Source organism: Leptidea sinapis, chromosome 15 (assembly GCF_905404315.1).
Source record: "Leptidea sinapis chromosome 15, ilLepSina1.1, whole genome shotgun sequence".
NCBI lineage: Eukaryota > Metazoa > Arthropoda > Insecta > Lepidoptera > Pieridae > Leptidea > Leptidea sinapis.
Genome location: NC_066279.1, coordinates 1,156,827 through 1,162,826, shown reverse-complemented (window position 1 = coordinate 1,162,826; position 6,000 = coordinate 1,156,827). Strand labels below are relative to the sequence as shown.

Here is a 6,000-nt window from a genome sequence, read left to right as displayed (position 1 = left end):
ACGACCTGTGGCAAACAAATGCTAGCATACCATTCTGCATTAACCATTCTTTGTCCCTCAAGAGGAATAGTCGCAACATGGTGGGTTTTGGAGACAAACGTGGCCACAATTTTTTTGCAACACTCCGTGAACGAACAATTATTGTTGGCTTGTCATTTTCGAACACCCAAACTCGTGACTGGTTTTTTGTTTCGGGTTCGTACGCGTATATCCAGGATTCGTCACCTGATACGATGTTGTATACAGCATTTGAGGATCCTGCGTGGAATCTTTCTCTTCAGAGTTCTGACGCACCAAGTAACGCGAGCCGCTTTTTGCTCTTCACAGAGCAAATGCGGTATCCATCGGGAAAACAACTTTTTTACACCTAATTTTTCATGCAAGATTATTTGTATTTGACTCATGCCAATGTCTAAGGTTGCCTGAATTTCGCGGTATGTCACATGTCGATCTTCTTAAATCAGCTTAGGCACAGCATCAACGTTTTCTTTGGTGACTGCAGTTTTTGGACGACCTTGACGGGGATCATCACTGAGCTTGACACGTCCACGTTGAAATTCAGCAAACCAGCGATAAATTGTGGTTATGAATGGGGCTTCATCACCAAATGCAGAAATCATCCGGTCAACACACTGTTTTTGTGTTAAACCACTTCGAAAGTCATAATAAATCATCGCTCTAGAATTTTCTCGAGTCAATTCCATTTTCTCAACGACTAAACAAATTTAACAAGACCTTGTGACAAGACCAAGAATCTTTTTTTAAATAAATAAATGGTATTCGATTTTTAAAACCAAGGAGTTTTCAATTAAAAAGATTTTAATATGACAGGAACAGTGGAAATATTCCATTCCCAATGCTTTTAGTGCAGCCTATGTAAGCGCAACATGGCTAGCGCGTGCGTACGCGCTACGCTCGACCGACATCAGCAGTGACCGTCGGTCGAGCACTAAAATAAAATCTGATTGGTTATCATAACACATCTCCTCTCCTCTCTGCTTTGATGGAAACGGGGCCCCTTGCAATACAGTGCCTACGGAGTAATTTAGGATCCCTAGCTGTGCTTCGACTGTGTTAATCGATTTCTTGATGTCTCCTCCTTACGAACGACGGATCCTAAAAAGTTTTAAGTTTACATTTATTATTTTTTGCATCTTAGGTATATTATTAATGAATGTCTTTTTGTTGAGGGTTTATTACAACAAGATAATTGGAGAAGAAGTTAATGATCCATTGATTCTTCTACATTAGCAAGGGATATACCGAAAGGGACCGTGTGAACAGCACTCAGGTTAGCTAAAAACACAGGTAAACAAAACACATGAATGAATTGATAGATCCTATAAAGTTTTTTTTATGATTATGAGAGACGAGACGAGCACGACTTTCAGCTGATGTTAATTGATACGCCCTAACCGTTACAATGCAGTGCCGCTCAGGATTTCAAGAATTTGAAAGACCCAAAAATTCTGAGTCATTAGATGTTAAGTCTCATTTGCCCAGTAATTTCACTAGCTACGTACGGCGCCCTTTAGACCGAAACACAGTAATGCTTACACATTACGGCATCCTGTGCAAAGGAGCCCCCCACTGGTTACTTTACCACAAATTTTTGAACGTTTTGCATGTTTCATGTTTTGTGTAAAATTTAATTTGTGTAATGTATAATAAAAGAATACAATTAAGGTATATCGGAACTCTTTTCTACTTATTTACTCGCCTTCCATACTAATGCATAAGAAGTGAATGAACTTGTATAAGTCCGAATGAACTTGTATAAGTCCGTCAAACAACAACAGTCAGATAATATTTAAGACCCTGGTTAAGCAAGTTGGAAACTAAAAATAGCATTAAAATTTTCGCTTACTTGACTCCTGTTTCATGTGATTCTGGCGGATTTCGATTATCTTTATTTGAGCAGTGTGCCTGCTGTTTATCCACATTTAAATTTATAAGTATTCAACTAAGCCAGTAATGCTTCGGTCTTCCTCGAACTAAATGTAAATGTTTTATGCTATATATTTATTATTGCTACTTTTTTTTTTTTTTTTTTATGGAATAGGAGGACAAACGAGCGTACGGGTCACCTGGTGTTAAGTGATCACCGCCGCCCACACTCTCCTGCAACACCAGAGGAATCACAAGAGCGTTGCCGGCCTTTAAGGTAGGTGTACCCGCTTTTCTTGACTACTTACTTAACAAATGTCTTATCTTAATATATATAAATTACGTGACACGTTGTTTGTCCGCGATGGACTTCTAAACTAATGAACTAATTTTAATGGTGATTACTTCATGGAGTGCAGCTTGGGCCAACTTGAGAGATAGAATAGTTTTTATTTCGATTTGGGACCCATAATTATTTTTATTTTCAATATATGTTTTGTATGGGATATATTTTCTATGAGAGAATTTAGTGACGCAAGGTTTGACAGTTCCGCTGTGAAACAATTTCATTATAACAACAGGAAGGATTCTTGATGTTTTGAAATATTATTGGCAAATTCCTATAAAACAGTATTTTTTTATTATCTACAGAACAACGTCTGTCGGGTCAGCTAGTATTATATATAATATCTTATTATCTACGTAATACCTGATTCTATCTAGTATTATAAACGTGAATATAGGTTTGTTTACGCTTTAACTAATCACCCGATCATTGTGAATAGTAAATACTTTTCCACACAATTAGTCAGGGGCTTAAATTATATATATTTTATACAAAAACTTTTTTAACGGAATAGGAGGACAAACGAGCGTACGAGTCACCTGGTGTTAAGTGATCACAGCCGCCCACATTCTCTTGCAACACCAAAGGAATGACAGGAGCGTTGCCGGTCTTTAAGGAAGGTGTACGTGCTTTTTTTGTATCTCGTATCGTATCGTAAGCTTATACGAGTTCAGCATTTATCAGCATTTTATCCACACCACGACTTCGGCGAAAAAAGCTATAGCTATTTTGTTCTCAGCAATGCTCTCTGCATTTCTGTTCGTGCGAAAGTGGAGGGATACCGTTCGTTTATTGTTGTTCTTATGTAAATGCATAGGGTGGATTGGATAGATGCATTAGGATATAGAAACAATAAAGTTATCAAATTTTATAGTCAAAATGTTATTATATAGCTAATACTTCGAAATAAAATATGCCATGTTATTAAAAAAAACTACAAAAGTATTTATTTTTACTTCATCTTAATCTTAATTTTTACATAGGTGGCGCTTAAAAATTATGCCAGAAAACTGTACATTATACTTCATATCCATTATAGTTCTTTGACTAGATTTACCATTAACAGTATAAACGGCATTATAATGACTTTTCGGTGGTAGATTCTTAATGGTCAAAAGTGTAATTTATTTCACCTGAATGAATAAAGGGATATTACTCCGAATTGAATAGCTTATTTTATTCACTCTGGTGTTTCTATTGATTATACCTATATGTATGCTTTGAAGTATTTGTAATTCAGCTTATTCATTTGTTTTTATTCTCATACATCGAACTCATCGGCTAAGTTAATAAAAATCCACCATAACGCGCTTTTTCATCGATTTCCCAAAGCGCATGTCAGATTTCCCGCCATATATTGTCAGTTACCCGGCGCCATTGCTCCGAAGCAAACGCGTTCCGTTCTACGCATGTTATTAGTAATCTAAATAGTGTTAGCAATTAAAATAATTACTTGTAAAAGTACAAATCAATTTAACACATATATTTATAAATTTCCGTGGTGTCATTTTTAATTTATAAAATCGCATAAATATTCGATTTGTAAGTATTAGAATCCTGCTATTTATCATATTATATTTTCAAATAATAATTTATATAATTGAGGACAAAAACATGACATTTAAAGTGCTTAAATTAATTAGTTGTATCAAATATCTATTGTAAAAAGAAGAGCACCTATTAATGTTACAAAATGCGTAATAAATTCCTTTTGAATGCTCACATTTATCGCTTTTACAGTCGACTTATTGTTGAATATTTAAAATAATATTATTGTTATGAGTTTTATGCAACTGTAATTCAGCCCATGCAAATATTGCGTCGAATAATATCTATCATTCAAATTAGATATATAGTTAAAATAATAATATGTATAGGTTTAATGTAATAACCATTTACTAATAAGGAAATATATAATACTAATGAAAAGGCCAAAATTGTTATTAACTATATATAGGTTAAAAAAATTGGGCTTAAGGAAAAATATTTATAAAAATTAATGTTTATTTAAGTGATTAAAGTCTGAACAAACCAAACACTATAAATTCATGATATTTGTATTTGAAAGACACGTGATATAGGAGGATTGGACTTTTTTTGGATGAACCCATATCATATCGACCTGAAAGCATTTCAGATGACATCTCGTTTAATGCTTGTGTGATACGTGCAAGAATGTTCCGTGAAAATGAAGTAAATTAATGCCACGCTTATTACATAAATTATATAATAATGTGTGAAGATAAGAATTATAATAACTTTGAGGTACAAATAACAAGTGATTGCATTTTTACTGATTTAGTAAATGAGAATAATAACCTACGTAACCTTTTTACAAACACTCCGATTTACGTATATCTGCTATCTCAAAAACAAGCACAAATATTGATACAGTATGTACTAGTATTGTCCCTATATAACAATACTAAAATGCAAATTAAAAAATGGCCACTATATAAAAAATATTTTGAGAAAAGTTCAAAATGTTTTATCCCGTACGTTTCCTGTATAATAAAAACCTTATTACGGCTTTAATAGGCATAATATATAATATGGAATTGCATATTTCCTTTTGGGATTATAATACCAATATTAAGAGCTTAGCGTAAGGTATTTGCATTTCTACCTTGATGCCAACGCACAAGGGTTAAACAATTACTTAAAACTATTTCATCGCAATAGTCAGTATTTATGAGATAAATCTAGAGAAAGGAATCAATACGTTAAAATTAAAAATAAAAAATTTCTGTGTGTACTGATGTAGTTAGTGTATTAATCACAGTAAATAAATTGGAAACTAAAGTAAGAGTTTCGTCTAGAACCATCTAAAAAGGTAGAGGAAATATTGCTATTAATCCTGGCTGCATAGGCTGTACCTTTGCCGTAGGACGAAATACTGTAGGTTGAAAAATATTAGTCTTACGAGTACTAACAGCTATCACTAACTCAATTGTTTTCCCGAAAAATATGACTTAACTTCCAAACTTAGATGAGCATTTTGAAAAATCAGCAATTTTTTAAATTCTTATATGCAATTATGTTTTAAAGTTACGTCATGGTTGATGTAATGAAAATATTTCAGAGTAGAACTGAACGTCAAAAATTTATTTCAAGAGATGTTCAAACAAAAAATTGCAGAGCTAAGATAGTACCTACGTAGATTTATTATTAATGATACTCGTAGAACTAGAACATAAATATACTAACGCCATTAACGGCCGTTCCCAATATACCCGATAAGTCATTATTATCGCCTTGTATTGGGACGCGTGAATTGCAATTTCCATACAAACTTCTATTGCTGGTAAGCTATACGTCGACCCACTGACAGACAGCGTGTACGGATAAGGTGAGTTACCGTCGATAAGTTTATTGGGACAGAAAAGTCAACCTTAGTTAGGATTTTTATCTCAAATAAGGAGTTTTCTTGTAATACAATTACAAACATTGCAATTTTTTAAAACACAAAATGTTAAGTCACTAAGTTTCGGGCAGTAAATAAATAAAACAAAATAGAGATAATAAAACTTACGTTGAGGGACAAAAATGAGACGGCGGTCCTTTTCAAATTAGTGAATCAAAACTCGGGTTAGAATCGATAGGTGACTTGTTATCATCTTATACATGTATATAAAATTCTCGTGTCCCGGTATTTGTTACCAAACTCCTCCGATACAAAAAATCGGGTAGGTCTGAGAATTGGCCAACATCAATTTTTTTCATACCCCTAAATGATAAGGGTAACTAAATAAACACCCACCCCTAAT

General features: G+C 33.7%; 1 protein-coding gene across 1 annotated transcript in view; it reads left to right on the top strand.

Annotated features, from left to right (window-relative positions):
• The first annotated feature begins 3,615 nt into the window (after positions 1 to 3,615).
• The window catches only part of LOC126968376 (patj homolog), a 70,598-nt gene continuing 68,213 nt past the window's right edge, over positions 3,616 to 6,000 (top strand). Inside the window, exon 1 of the mRNA XM_050813369.1 lies at positions 3,616 to 3,775. The gene's annotated coding sequence lies outside the window, so the exon portion shown is untranslated. The remainder of the gene's footprint in view (positions 3,776 to 6,000) is intronic.